Source organism: Nyctereutes procyonoides, unplaced genomic scaffold (genome assembly GCF_905146905.1).
Source record: "Nyctereutes procyonoides isolate TBG_1078 unplaced genomic scaffold, NYPRO_anot_genome, whole genome shotgun sequence".
Classification (NCBI taxonomy): Eukaryota; Metazoa; Chordata; class Mammalia; order Carnivora; family Canidae; genus Nyctereutes; species Nyctereutes procyonoides.
This window is the reverse complement of record NW_026575052.1, coordinates 19,363,344-19,379,128: the sequence shown is the minus strand read 5'-3', so window position 1 is coordinate 19,379,128 and position 15,785 is coordinate 19,363,344. Positions and strand designations below refer to the sequence as shown.

The following is a 15,785-nucleotide window of genomic DNA, read 5'->3' as shown; positions in this document are numbered from 1 at the left end:
CTTTAACTCTCTCAACACAGAGAACTGGCTGTAGTTCTTCACTCACCTCGAAGTCACTATATTTTGAATCCTTGCTTTGGTTCTTGTTGTGCCTTATGTTTGGAACACCCTTGCCCTGTCTCAGATTAACCCCTACTCCTTCTTTAAGATGAGAGCACCACCTCAGGTGCCCCTCCTATCTCTCTGGAAATACACACTGCCCCTCCGGTGCTCTCCTTCCCACCTGTGTTCTATTTACACGTGTACCAGTTCTCCCATGAGATTGTGAGCTTTGTGAGAGGGACACTTGGTTTCAGCCACCTCTGTGCCTGCAGAGCATAGAGACAGCTCTATCCCACTCTTAACCCATCTTTGGAGGGGTCAGGGCCCACTTCCTGTCTCTAAGAGGTTGCCATGGGACCCAGGCTAAAGTCAGTCATTGGAAATGGGAATCAGTCCCAGGACTTTTGTTCAAAATATAGGGGAAGAAAGGCTCTCTTTTCAGCTCTTGGCATTGTAAGGATATAAAGCTAGTGAATCTGCAGCCATTTGGCTACCCTTAGGAGTTTACCCATGTGAGAATGGAAGCTAAGAGAAGGAAAGAGAGTCTGCATAGCTTCATTTGAGGTCCTAGATGTTGCTTGAACCCTCTGTTTTCCTCACAACCTACATCCAGTCCAAGTGTTAATCCTGTTGGTTTTGCCTCCAAACTATCTCCTGCATTCCACCATCTCTCTCCATGTCCACCTCCATCACCCCAGCCTACCCACCAAAATCCCTCAGCTTGACCGACATGATGGTCTCCCAACTGATCTCTTGGCTTCACTCCTTTACCTATATAAAGGAGTCTTCTCACAGACCAGAATTATCTAATTAAAATTCATAGCAGATCCTACCATGTGCCTGATTGTTCCAGTGGCTTCTCAGCCCAATTTGAATAAAATCCCTACTCCATACCTCAGTTCAAAATTGTGCATGTTCCCTTACCAAACCATCTCCTTTTGTCCTCTGTCATCTGCTGTGCCTTCCATTTGCCCCTCACACCAGTCAGGATGGCTGCAGATCAGGGCCCTCTGCCTGGACTACTCCTCTTCACATGGCTGTCCCTCCTCATTGCTCAGGTCTCCAGGAAGTCCTTGCTCTCCTGCTTCAGCAACCTCACCTTCCTTTACCAGTAGTCTCTGCTTAGTATCTTCACCACTTACATTTACCTGCAACAATATTATTTTGTTTTCAAGTATCTTCCTTGTCTCCCCCACAACAAAAATAAGCTCCATGAGGGCAGGGCCTTATTTCATTATTCATGGCTAAAGTCCTACTTTCCTTGATGAGTGTCTGGCTTATGGTGGGTGTTCAATAAATGTTGTCACCCAAGCAGCTGACTCATGTTCCACGGGATAGACTTAGGGCAATACTGAGCCAAATCATTTGAAAGGTCAGTAGCAGTTTCCAGATGATGCTTACACTTGCTCAAACTGACTTTGCTCTTCCCTTTGCCAAATACTTACCCCATGAAAGGGAGAAAACTTTCCTTGTCTTTGCAACTGGAACTTTCCCATCATAAAGGCAAGGTGGCCGTGGCTTAGCTAGGTCTGGTGACTTCCTGAAAGCCATACAACCAGTATGGGTCAGGGCTGGGAATTTGAATTCCACTCTTCCAAACCTGAGAAGTCTTGAGATGAAGGAGAGGCAGAACAAAAGGACTGGAAGAGTTGGATTTTTAACAGAAGTGGAATCATCAGAAAGGTAATGGAATTCCAGGGTCCTCACAAGCAACAGCTCTCTTCAAAGCCCTAGGAGGGGCACTAACACTGGGTTCACATGCCCAGATGTTTTTGTAAGGGTCACAAGAGTAAGACTTTTAAACCACATCAGTTAAGACTGCTGTTTCTTTCCCCTGCAATGTGCTCCCATCAGGCAGTGTTGGTCAGCTGTGGGTATTTGGGGATCTGGCTAAGAAGTTGGGTTAGTGGGGAACCCTCTTGCACTGTTGGTGGGAATGTGAACTGGTGCAGCCACTCTGGAAACCTGTGTGGAGGTTCCTCAAAGAGTTAAAAATAGACCTGCCCTACGACCCAGCAATTGCACTGCTGGGGATTTACCCCAAAGACACAGATGCAATGAAACGCCGGGACACCTGCACCCCGATGTTTCTAGCAGCAATGTCCACAATAGCCAAACTGTGGAAGGAGCCTCGGTGTCCATCGAAAGATGAATGGATAAAGAAGATGTGGTCTATGTATACAATGGAATATTACTCAGCCGTTAGAAACGACAAATACCCACCATTTGCTTCGACGTGGGTGGAACTGGCAGGTATCATGCGGAGTGAAATAAGTCAATCGGAGAAGGACAAACATTATATGGTCTCATTCATTTGTGGAATATAAAAAATAGTGAAAGGGAATAAAGGGGAAAGGAGAAAAAATGAGTCTGAAATATCAGAAAGGGAGACAGAACATGAGAGACTCCTTTTTTTTAAAGTTTTATTTTTTTTAATTTTTTAAATTTATTTATGATAGTCACACACACACACACAGAGAGAGAGAGAGAGAGAGAGAGAGAGAGAGGCAGAAGCAGGCTCCATGCACCGGGAGCCCGACCTGGGATTCGATCCCGGGTCTCCAAGATCGCGCCCTGGGCCAAAGGCAGGCGCCAAACCGCTGCGCCACCCAGGGATCCCCACATGAGAGACTCCTAACTGGGAAATGAACAAGGGGTGGTGGAAAGGGAGGTGGGTGGGGGTTGGGGGTGACTGGGTGATGGGCACTGAGGGGGGCACTTGATGGGATGAGCACTGGGTGTTATGCTATATGTTGACAAATTGAACTCCAATTAAAAAAAAAACAGTAAACAAACAAAAAAAGAAGTTGGGTTAGTATGACATTTACCATGAGGGTACTAGGCTGTAGGTATAGGGCTTTCAATTAATTCTACGTAGAGTAAAGCTATTGCCAGCTGTCCTGGTATGGGAATGGGTTCCAGGGATATTCCAGTTCTCACTCTTATTGACTCACCTGGCATCACAACATGAAGATATAAGGCTAGGGGTCATGCTCAACACCAGAAGAAAGTGAGGGAATGGACAGAGCTAGAAGCTAGTGCATAGGACATTGTTGGAAACTTCAGACATGTACCATGGGAAGTGAAGGCATTCATCCTCATTTACACCTCACCAAAATGAAAGATTCCTTCTGCACAAAGAATATTTCTATTCTTTCTGTAGAAAAATCATATTACCTAATCATTGTATATAAAGAAGCGAGCAGAGTATGAAGCCAAAACACGTAGAAAATAAAAAGTATTCTAGAGGTGCACTCGCAGTTAATTAATACATTGCTATTTTTCTGATATTTGTGGATCTTGTTGGTTTTTAAAATCGTTCTTATTCATTATTAATTCCTTTCTTCATTCTAAATCAATATTCATTTTCACACCTAAATTTGTGCTTTTTTTTTTCCACCTTATAGAGGATCCCTACGTGGTACAAGCTTCCCTACAGAGCTCATAGCCGCATTGATTATCAGCTTGGATCTGGCCTTGACTGGCTGCAGCTTGGGAGGGACCCAGGCTGTGAGTCCAGGGCCTAGGCAGGGAGGTTTGCTCTGGCTGAGAAGAGCTGAGTCCCGGTTTGCACTGACAGGAACAGTGGCTGTCCCCTCCTCCAACACTGAAATCCTCATCCCTTCAGCCCTCGTTTTGGGCTGAAGGCCAAATGATTTCCTGTGTTTTCTCTGTTCATCAGCTCTCTATTATCATGATGGTGAGAGCCACCCACTCAATAAAACAAAGCAAACAAACTCCCACAAACCCACAAACAGCTCTGAGCGCACAGGCCCCGATTTTATTTCCTAATTAACCAGTCATTCTCAGCCAATCCGATGATTTGCTTGTCATCCCATTTGGATTTGTGGGCAAACAAATCATGCCAGGGTCTTAGGCAATAGCTTCTGGGGTGGGGAGGGGGGGGGCCTTGGGAGGGGCCTCATTACTCCTCACTGTGGCTTCCTAAGTCCCTCCTCCCTGCCCCTCTTCTGCCTGTGTGCACTGAGTTAACAGGCTTGCTAAGCTGCCTGTTTTCAGAAGGCCAGGGCCAAGACCATGGACTAGGCATCTAGGAAACCCCTTTCCTCTGAAGTTCCACACTTCTGTACTTTCCTCTTGCTGCACTTGTCAGTGCCCAGGCTCTAATCACGGAGGTGGACCCACAATGAGTGCTCTTCATGCAGAGAACACGAGGGCAGCTTCTTCATGGCAAGCAGATCAGGGGCTGCGGCCTGCCCTTTCCAGAGCCTCTTTCCAGCAGGCTGGATAAGGAAGCACAGGAACCCCAGGGAGAGAAGGAAAGGTGTCCTGCCTTCCCAGAAGGCAAAAGGCACAGGGATGCTCCTAAGCACTGCCTTGCCTCTCTCCTCACCACAACCCTCTGCTTATCACCACCTCTGCCTCCTTTGGCAAGCCACTCCCCATCCCTAGCCTTTCTCTCCTCATCTATGAAAGGAAGAGGTAGTATTTTAAAGTCTCAAAATGGTGGGTCTCACAGATGTGTTTTGAGGGCTCCAAATACTGCTTTGTCCTATTTTTGTATTTGAATTAGTTGCCAAACTTTATAAATACAAGGTCATCATTTTTACAATGTAGATTTCAGGCTCTGCTCAAAATACTCTGAAGATCTGGATTTATTGGGCCCACATTCTCTCCTGGCAACAATTAGCTGAAAATGAGAAACTGCCTCTCAGAGATATGACATGTCCCCTGAAGTTAGCACAATCCCCATGCTTTACTATTGGATTCCACCCAACACACTTCACTCATGAACATTATTTGTATGACCCTTAAAAGCATACAAGTTTGTGACGATGAACCTTCTTTGTTTCATATTCTGTAGTTTTCATTCTGCACATTCTGAACATTCCTAATGCATTTTTACAGGTGTGTATTGACCCTCTCTCGTGTTTCTGGTCCAATGCTAAGCACTGAGGAATGCAGAGTAAAATGTGGCCTCTGCCTGGGAGAGAACCTAAAGTTTAGTTCCAGGAGTGTGGGGACTGGCTAAATAAGAATTCATGCTGATGAAAGAAGCCATCCTCCCTGCTATAGGGGTACACGAGACCGGTTTAAACTTTCTCTGATTATCTTTGTATAGACATACAGCTAACGTTTATGTGGCACATGTGAGTTTTCTGGGTACTTCCTATTAGATCTTTGAGACTTTACCACAACCTAGAGAGGTAGATATTACCACCAGGTGCTCACAGGTGCTGCTGTGGTCTGAATATTTGTGTCCTCTCCAAATCCAGACACTGAAAACTTAAGACTCCAGATGATGGTATTAGAAGGTGGGGCCTTTGGGAGGTGATTAGGTCGGGAGAGCAGAGCCCTCATAGATGGAATTACGGCCCTTATAAAAGAGGCCCTTCCAGAATGTGAGGTTACAACAAGTAACAAGTCTGCAACCCAGAAGACAGCTTTCACCAGAACTCAACCAAGCTTGGGATCCTGATCTTGAACTTTCAGCCTCCAAACTGTGAGAAATAAATTTCTGGTGTTTATAAACTACTCCCTCTCTGGTATTTTGTTATAGCTGCCTCAACAGACTACGATAGATGCCAAGTGACTTGCTATAATCCTCCACAGTTTATGTTTTTCATACTCAGCACAGACTACCACAGACAAAATTTTAAGCCATTCTAAGGACTTGGAGTATTGTGTCCACCACACTCAGTGTCCTGGTCGTTGGTATTTGTGCTCTAGGAAACAGCCCTTGTTCACAGCCTAAAAGGAGATTGGAGAGGTGTCTCAGCCAAAGGCAGAACCAAGACTCCCCTAGTTTTTTTTAGGCATGTCCCTGGCCTCTTACTTCCCCATTTTCTCCCAAATCTGCTTATATCACCAACCAGCACTACAAAGGGCAGCAGCCAACCCCGGACTACCTGACTTCCTGTGGCCCAGCAAGCATCCAACCTGACCAGTCCTCCCTGATTGTATATGTGTGGAGGGGCAGTTGTATTCCATTCATACTTTTAACTGACCAGAGAATAAATATCTAAGGTCATTTTGAATGACAATCTTCTAGTTCTAGAGAAACCATCAAAGAGATCCCAACAAACTCTAAAAGATGTGGGGATTGGGGTCTATAGATCTAAATGTCCCTCTCCCTTGGAGGACATGATTCTAAATTCTCTTTCTGGGCTTCACGCCAAGGGTCAGAAGCCTGCTCCATGCTTGGCCAGGAACTGCCACAAAGGTGGGCATGAGTGGTAGTGGTGATGGATGACCTCTTGACAAGCTGCCAAGGACACTGTGAGCTAGGCTCCCATCTTTGCGAGCATGTATGATGCTCCTCTTATAACAAGCTTCTCCCTGGTTGAAAGTAATACATCTCCTGCGATTTAAGTGACAGCCTTTGGAATTGTTTCCTTTGGCTTTGGCATAAAGAGGAAATGTGAATTCAACATGATCCGGAGTGGAAAGAACACATTATATCTGAAGACTGGGTTTTTTCATCTGGGCAGGACTTAGGAGACAGACCCCATTAGGGACCTGAGGTTATCCAGCTGGTAGACAATATGGTTAAGATACAGAGGTAAGTCCTCAGACTCCAAATCAGGAGTCATTTTTCTCTGTCTTAATCTTTACTTCTGTCTGCATGTTCCTCTAACTCCACTTAAGTGCCCTGGACCCCATGTTATTAGTACATTTCCCTCACCCAAATAAGCTGCCTTCATTAGTGTCCCAGATAGCACACCTTTTCTTTCCTATCCCCTCATGCAAAAGGATTTGCTCAATCTAAAGGACACATACTGACTTACTCTCTGGTGCTAATAGCTAAAGGTTACCAAAAACCCTTTACTTATCCAGAGAGTCACATTTTCCCAAAATATTTTCTCCTTCTTCCCACAATGAATATACCTAGAATTGGCCAGATTTGGACATCATTCAAAGAGATAAACTGCACTAAGGCAGGAGGTTTCACTGAGCCAAGGAATGGAGGGGACCACAGAGAATGCTAAGATCAGTGCGGGCAGAGAGGGAGAGATCCTATGTAGTGTATGACCCCTAGTAGGTATTCAGTGCACTCTTGTTGGATAAGTAAACAAATGGATGACTGAGTAGAGACCTGAGATGAGAACATCAGGAGGAATGTTGGGAAGTGTCAAATCCATGAATGGTACAGCAGAGCAGGGAGGATAGAACAAAGACAGTTACAGAAAATCAGAATCTGTGGTTGAGAGATAATGCTGTGACTGCCTAGCCCCACGTCCCCTTCCTCTGATGACAGACCTTGGTTTTCCCCTTTTTTCACTGTAATGGCATTCTGAGTAGGACTGCCAATCAAGAGGATCCTGGCAATGCCTGGCACATTACCCCAACCAGGCCAATTAGTCCTTCTACCTGATGAGAATTTGAGCCTTGAGCAGAGTGACACAGGGACAGAAAATGCAGGTTGCTGATTCATCCTACCAGTGATGACTTGAACAGACTGCCCATCATTTTCTGTTGCCTTGTCCTCCAGAACTGGCCTGCTTCTGTCTCCTCAAAGCTTTGTAGTCAAGCTCTTCCTATAAGCCACCTCCTATCCTTGTAATGATTTTTTTTTTTTAAATTTAGATTAGCCAGAGTGATTTCTGTCACTGGCAACCAGATAATCCTAAATGATACAAGATCAAAGGTCAAGATAGTTGGAAGTGATAAGGCCTTAGTTTCTGAGGTATCTCCCTAGAAATTATGGTTTGCTGTGTGGTCATTGGTGGTCTCATGTGCAAGAGAATCCGCATGGTTTTTGAGACCAGGAAAAACACCAGTATGTTCCTTCCTGAGAATTGCTAATAAATAGTGAGTCAGTGGCATTGGGGCAGTCACTGAGAGCTCTTTCCTGGACATTTGTGTCTCCAGTCTCAAAGCCTCAAGCCCACCTCAGACCCACTGGGCTGGGAAATTCCTAAAATGGAGCCTGGGATACTCAGAAACAGAACTGATGGGACATATATCCTTTCAGTGCAATGAGCACAATGAGAGATTTTCCTTCTGCTTCCACCAAAGACTGACAGGCAAGCCAGCGGGATGTGCAGGTTGGTATAAGAAGCTACTTGACAGATTTCTTCAGGAAATTCTCTCTCTGGCTCTCTCTTTATCAAGTAAAATCCTCCTACACCTTTGTCAGACAGTGTTTTTAAAGAGCATGGTTGTTTCATTGTCCTACTCCAAGTAGCTCTGAAGTCTCATTTAAGAGAAAGATCAAGAAGAGAAAGAGGGAAGGAGACAGGAAGGGAAAACTGGGAGGGGCAAGGGACAGGGGAAAGAGTGAGACTCTGAGCATCACACATCAGGTCTCCACTGAAAATGAACTGGACAGGAAGGGGACTGGAGAAGTGATTCAGTTGGACAAGGAAGAGCAGCCAGTTCATCTAATGAGCTGAAGTCATTAGCAGGGCACAAGAGTCACAAGGTGCATTCACTTGGTTTTCTGGCTCCTAGGGTCAGAGTCATGTTCCAGCCCCTCACACAGGTTACATAGTATTAATGTTAGGATACAGGGCAGAAAATGGAAACCTAGTGGCTCCACTCTAGGACCCAGGATAGACATGGGGAGAAAGGGGCAATACCTGGACTTTGTGCTATTCCCCCACCAGGACCACCCCCATCCTTTACTTACTGGCCCCAAGTATCCACTCCCATCGTGCTGGCTCATCTCTTCTCATCTCTGTCCCCACCATTCCCACCACCACTACTCATCTTCCCTTTGTCTTCTGTCGTCTCATGTCTTTCACTTTTTTCTTTCTGTGGTTCTTTGTCTTGGAGCCCACTTTCTACCAACTTCTCAGTTTCTACAGCTGAAGTTCAAAGTCCTCAAAAGGGAGGATATAATAGATTTAGTCAAAGGTCACAAGTCTAGGAAGCTCTGACTGCCAGAACTTGCACACTAAACTTTTCTATGGTTTGCTTGCTTGCCTGGGGACTTGCTCCCTGGCTATAAGCCAGGGTAGCAGGGTCATGTGGTATAGGGCAGGTCAGCTCACTGGAAATAACCCTCAGAAGGAGGTGCGGTGGGACCACCCAGGGCTGCGTCAGTGTGCTCCACCTGTCAGGCACTGTCACAGAGGCTCCCACCCGGTGAACATCTCTCAGTGACATTGGGAACGAGAAGGGCCATGTTGTCAGAACAGCAACCACTGAGCAATTAAGGAAAGAAGTCTGAACATAAAAAGAGAGCTGATTATCTGAGATGTCAGAAAGGACCAGTAAAAGACCACAAGGTCTAGTCATTCAAAATCTCTCCTCTTGATCAAGGGGATATTTGAATCTGCAGACTAGGTAGGAGGGACAGTCAAGGCTGGAGCTTCTCCTCTAAGCAGGCAGATGAAGAGAAACTGCCCATTCTGGTCTCTGGGTCCTTGTCTCTATAATGGGACAATAGCAGTGCCGACCACCTGGGCTTGCAGGAAGAGGAGGTAAGATCATACACAGGTGGCCTGCTCAGTGTCTGTCTGGTCTACACCAAAGGCTCCATGTGATTAGGCTTTTTAAAGTGATTTTCATCCATATTAAAATAATTTTTATTTAAAATTTAAGATTTTACTAAAATGGTGATTAATACTATTAGCCAGACCCATCTCCCAGAAGAACAGACCTGAGCAGAGTGGGAGGCAACTCAGAAAGAGACTGCTGAGAACACAAACCTCAGTTTTCCATTGCTCATACCAACAAATCCCCCCTGTTGGGGCAGATGAAGATGGTTATAAGGATCACATTGAGAACTATCAGTCCTCTGTTTTCAGCTGTTGCAATGTAACATTCTTCCTACCCAGTTTCCTGAAGCCAAGTTGGCTGACCTCTGGGGGAGGACTTTTCCACTGCAGTGACAATGGCATTCTCCTGGAAAAAGGAGCAGCCTCAAGCTACAGGGATGGGACCAGGGGTCCCTCCCACTGGGCTACATTGCATTTGCCTCCTGATCAGATGACAGACACCAACAGGTGCTGGGAGGTAGGAATGGGGTGGGCAGCAGGAATACTGGCTGCAAAACTAGTGGCTCCTGGTAGTGGACCAACCGGTCTGCCCCCTTCTCAACAGCACCAGAGGCTGTTAGAAGAGGGGATCTCAGATTCTTTACTGTTAGTCCTAACCCTCTACAAAGAAAATTATCTTCCTCAGGGTGGTCTCACTATGAAGCCTTGTCCCTCTCTTTTCTCTGTCTTCTTTCCTTCAATTAGTCTCTCCCCCTCTTTCTGGGGGATACCAGAAGGTATATGAAGATACCTTCATATCTTCTGATTTTTCACCGAGATGACTCTGTCTGTCATCCCAACAGAAGCATAGGATCCAAGGGAAGAACCTCTTCATGCATAAGGGAAGTCTGAGGTCCAGAGAAAGGAAGCAACTTGCCAAGTTTACACGGTAAGTAGTGACAAACCTGGGGAAAATGGAGGTCTCCAGGTAAGGCCCTAATCACAAGTTCTTCCCTAGCAGGAAAGTACCTTAGGTGAGTTCTACTTAACACTGTTTCTGTCCAGTGCTAATAGGGATAAAGTCCAAGTGAAGAGGTCTGTGGTCAATTAAGGGTAGTTCTGGGGTTGAACAAGGATTCAAGAACATGCTTGCTTGATGCAGGGCTTCTCAGAGTCTTTGATATGTTATGGTACATAGGACGTTAGGTTGGTGGGAAGGGGGAAGTATGCTGGGATATACATTATTTCCCAAATTTATTTGACCTTTCCTTTTTTCCAAGGACCATCTGACAGACCAATATCCAGCAGAACAACACATTGGAAAATAGCATGCGAAATGATGCTGCTTCATGATCCAAGCCCCAAGAATGGACACCCCTTTCTAAGCGTCTACCCAGGGGAGAAGGAATCCTTCCACACCAAGAGACTTGGCTGTGTTTCTGGAAACATGAGCCTTTAAAAGTGAAGCCGCAGCATAAAACAAGATCAAACATAAAAAGAGCTTTTTCTCTCACCTTATTTTAGTTCCAGAGCTCTATATTTAATGAAATATTTAATGAAATATCAGGATGGAAGAGGCAAAGAGAGATAAGTTGCCCTGCTCCTGAGACTGTGCCACACTTCAGCCCAAAGCAAATTAAATCAGGGGCTCCTTAGACTGAAGTCCTGGGATGAGAAGCAGAGAGCAAGCTAACGGGTTCTGGGCTGAGCCCTGGCCAACTGTGGTAATAAAACATAGCGCGTGGACATGGAGACTCTGGAACAAAAATACCTTGTAGCTATTATTTTCATGAGTCTCTCTGCCCATCCACACACCTCCTCTCCCGTTCTTTTAATCTGGAGCTACTGAGAATCAGTATTTTTCTCACCTTTGTAATATGAGAAACAAGTTAATTAAAATCAATCCGAACTCCAGTCTCAGAGCGTTCCTGTTTTGGCTGCAGATCTATCAACAGAGTGTTTTGATAGCACTGCACGAAGGTGGTTATTCGGAGACACTGATAATTGCATTAATTTAGGAGGCATTAGCTAAGCCCTACGATTAATTACACAGGCAGCAGACAGAGCTGTAACCCACCAGATCGCTGGATGAATAAGACAGAAACATCAGTTCCTTTTTATCCATATCCAAACACTCAGAACACTCAAATAACCAACCTGTTTTCACTGGTCACAGATGTTTATAATGGTGACCCTGAGACATACTGAGGCCTTGAAGGTCCTTCTGAATACCAAACAAGAGATTAGAGGATTATTTGAATAATGCCCATTTTAAGGGAATTTATTGAACTCTATCTTTCTGAAAGCTGGCCATTTATGAGGGATATTTGTGACATATCTCATGGAATCAGAATTTCTAGTTAATTAGTTCTGTTCCTGTTTCTTTATTCAGTTAACCAATCAGAGATGAATAGAAATTAGAAATTCTCTCTCCTTCCCCTCTCTCTTTCTATCCCCTCCCCATTTTTCACAATACACACACACACACACACACACACACACACACACAGAGATTAATGTATATCCACATGGTCTGTAATATAAACATTACATACAAGTACAGTTGATTCTTAACTATGTGGGAATTAGGGGATCTGACCCCCGCAAAGTCAAAAATCTATATATAACTTTTGAATCCCCAAAACATAACTACTAATAGCCTAATGTTGATCAGAAGAAGCCTTAGAACATAAACAGTAGATTAACAAATATTTTGGATGTAATATGTATTATATACTATATTCTAACAATAAAGTAAGCTAGAGAAAACAAAATGTTATTAAAATAATCAAAAAAGGGAAATACACTTACAATCCTGCTCTGTATTTATCAAAGAAATCTGTATATAAGTTGACTCACACAGTTCAAACCTGTGTTGTTCAAGGATCAACGGTATATACATATGTAAATAGAAAAAAAATTTTTAAAAAAGGGAAAGTAAGTGAAGACTTTATCTGAGAAAAAAATACTACTAAATATAAAGAAGGCAGAGGACTATGTGGGGGAGTTGGGAGGAGCGTTTCTACTTTTATCAGAGTCCTGCAGTTCTCCTCTTCCTACCTACTAAGCTCTTCCCATTTCTTAAAGCCGAACTCAAGAGCTTTGCTTTTTCTTGAAGAGTTCACAAATGCCTGATTGGGATGCCTGCATTCTGGGCCAGTGCTCCAGGCAAATTTTAGATATATTTTCTGGTTCATAATGAAATGTGAGCTAATATGAACATAGGCATCTGGCCAGTGGGTAATTTCAGAAGGGGCCCCCTGAGATGGGTGTTAACCCGGTCCTGCAGAGAGAAACCAAGGTTCAGAACTCTGTGCCATAACCTGTGCAGCACTCATAACTGCCTGATTCCAAAGCCTGGTTTCTTGGCCACAGTGCCATCTCGGCCCTCTGAGCATAGACTCTCAAAGACAATGATTTGGTCCTGCTCAGGCTCTCAGAACCACTTTCTCCATGGAGCCATGGAGACCCTCTAGGGACCCTGTGGTTTAAGAACTACATTGTCTGGGATCCCTGGGTGGCGCAGCGGTTTGGCGCCTGCCTTTGGCCCAGGGTGTGATCCTGGAGACCCGGGATCGAATCCCACGTCGGGCTTCCGGTGCATGGAGCCTGCTTCTCCCTCTGCCTGTGTCTCCGCCTCTCTCTCTCTCTGTGACTATCATAAGTAAATAAAAAAAATAAAAAAAAAAGAACTACATTGTCTGGGTCCATCTTGACCACTGGGTGTGGAAAAGAAACACTTTTTATTTGTATTACTCAAATAATATGTGAGTGCATTCTCATTATAAAAGTTTTAAATGATCAGAAGTGTGGCAAGAAACCCCATTTGGCCCTTTATCCACTCTTCTCCCTCTCTTTTCCCCAGAGTCTACCACCTTCAGCAGTTTGGTTCATGCATCCTTCTGATTATCTCTATGGACATTTACATAAATCAGAGTTACGTTCTGTTTTATGAGCACACTACCTCTTATAAGATGCTTCTTTATTTAATAATATACCTTGGAAATCAGTTTACAGAGGTACATATCAAAAGGATCTATCTCCTTTTTAAAAATGCATAACATTTCAGTTTTGCTTTTGCCAAACCATCTTATAAAATACCACTTTGTAAATACATGCAAGTAGATTGGAAGGGTAGCCTCCTAGAAGTGAAATTTCTAGGTGGTGTGGATTGAAATATGTCCAATACCCCAGATTCATATGTTAAAGTCCTAACCCCTAGTACCTGAAAATGTCAATCTATTTGGAAATAGGGTCATTACAAACATAATTAGTTAAGTTGAGGTAGTTAGCATGGGGCCTAATCCAATGTGACTAATGCCCTTATAAAAAGGGGAAATTGGGACACAGACACAAGCCCAGAGAGCTTATGCTGTGTGAAGATGAAGTCAGAGATTCAAGCCACACAAAGCCAAAATTTGCCTGTACACCACCAGAAGGTAGGAGAGAGGCATGGAGCAAATATCTCTCTCACAGCCTTCAGAGGCAACAAACCCTGTCCACACCTTAATCTTGGACTTTCAACCTCCAGACCTATAAGACGTTAAATTTCTTTTGTTTAAACATCCAGTTGTTGGTACTTTATTATGGCAGTCTTCGCAAACTAATACGTTGTGCATGCACATTTAAGTTTGATGTATAGTGCCAAATTGCTCCCTCCACCAAAAAAAAAATTTATCGTTTCATTGTTCTGGCTATAGTGTATAAGAATAGTGAGAGACTTCTGACCTAGCAGGTACCATATGCATATGCATCACCAGCCCTAAAGCCCTTATCACCTTTGTGATCCCACTTAGTCCTGGCACTGAGTCTGTCCTACAACTTGAGTCTTTTTAGTAATATCATCACAACCTTTTTGCTGGAAGGATAAAGAAAAATGCCTCACTACAAATCAGTGTAGGCTAAGACCAAAGGAGGAATAAAGGCAGGGAATGCTTGAGGTTCAGATGACAGAGAACTTGCTTCCTGCTGGCATGATCTGTGGAGAAGTGGGCCTCAGAGCTTGGGAGGATGGAAACATTTTCTGCCCACTAGGCATCAAGAGTCTGTGGCCAGAGGGTTGGGGTGGCACTGTGGCCAAGAACCCAGGCTTTGGAATCAGGCAGTCATGAGTGCTGCACAGGTTATGGCACAGCTCTGAGCCTCTGTTTCTCACTGTAGGACCAGGTTAACACCCATCTCAAGGGGCCCCTTCTGAGACCACACCTTGGCCATACACATGTGAATACTTTCCTCCATCATATCCTTGGGTTTATAATTGCCAAAAAAAAAATAATAATTGCCATCTATCTGACATAGTCTTAAAAAAAAAAGAAGGAAAAAACAAACAAACAAACAAAAGATGATGATGGTCAGGACCAGACTGACACTGCTCTCTCTCCTCTGGTCTGCAGTGAGATTTAGTGCAGAGGTCACGGGGAGTGGCGAGGCACCTTTCTGATGTGTTTTGAGAGAATAATAGATACTGTAATTAGCTCCAGAATCATGTAAAATATGCTGAAGGTAAAAGGAACCACATGTGCATTAAGCTATGTAGTTATTACATGAAGTTCACTGAGTCCATTCAACAGATAAGGCTCACACTTGCTCCTATATGACAGCTAGGGCCACAGAATTATCCATGGAAATTGACGTGTATGGTAAATACAGACAATATTGGGAGCAAGGTGTGACGGGGTCTCATTAGCAAGTTGAGGGGTTTTTCTGCCAAACTATTAGAGAAGCATTGCATAACCAAGGCTCTCTGGTTGAAAGAATGAAAATCAACTCATATCAGCTCAAGAAGTGGAGGTGATTTATGGTCACTATCATTTGGTCTCTGTCCCCTTTCATCCTCCAGCTCTGCTTACTTTGGTGTCAGTTCTACTCAGGCAGGCTCTTCTGTGATGGGAAAAATTTCACTCAACAAGTGTGGTTTATATGCTCCTCTGACTAATTCCAGTGGAAATCATAGCACTATGTAGGGATAGCATTTTGGATCATGTGACCTCTCAGTGTGGCCAAATGAATAGGGAGTGCGCTCTGGAAGCACATGGGAGCCCAGACTTGGGAAGTGGCGTTGAGAGCTGGGAAGGGTATTGGAGTCTCAAGGGGGCTAACAAACAACACTCCCTTTTTTCTCTGCTTGAGTTCAGAATACTTGAGATGGATTGAGAGATGGATTCAGAGTCAGGCAGACAGAACTGAAAACGTCACAGCTATTATTGATAAAGCTAGGTTTATGGAATGTAGCTTCAGTGTTCACCAACAGGCTTCTACATACTAAAATTCCAGAAATAGCCAGCTTAATAGACAGAACTGGACAACCACAGGTGTCCCCCTAGAGCCTTGACTCTGTAGAATCACGGCTTAGAAGAG

At 44.3% G+C, this 15,785-nt stretch overlaps 1 long non-coding RNA gene across 1 annotated transcript in view; it reads right to left on the bottom strand.

Annotated features, from left to right (window-relative positions):
• Positions 1-800: 800 nt before the first annotated feature.
• Positions 801-15,785, bottom strand: part of LOC129514171 (uncharacterized) — an 84,350-nt gene continuing 69,365 nt past the window's right edge. The window contains exon 3 of the long non-coding RNA XR_008665354.1: positions 801-1,190. This is a non-coding gene — a long non-coding RNA (uncharacterized LOC129514171). The remainder of the gene's footprint in view (positions 1,191-15,785) is intronic.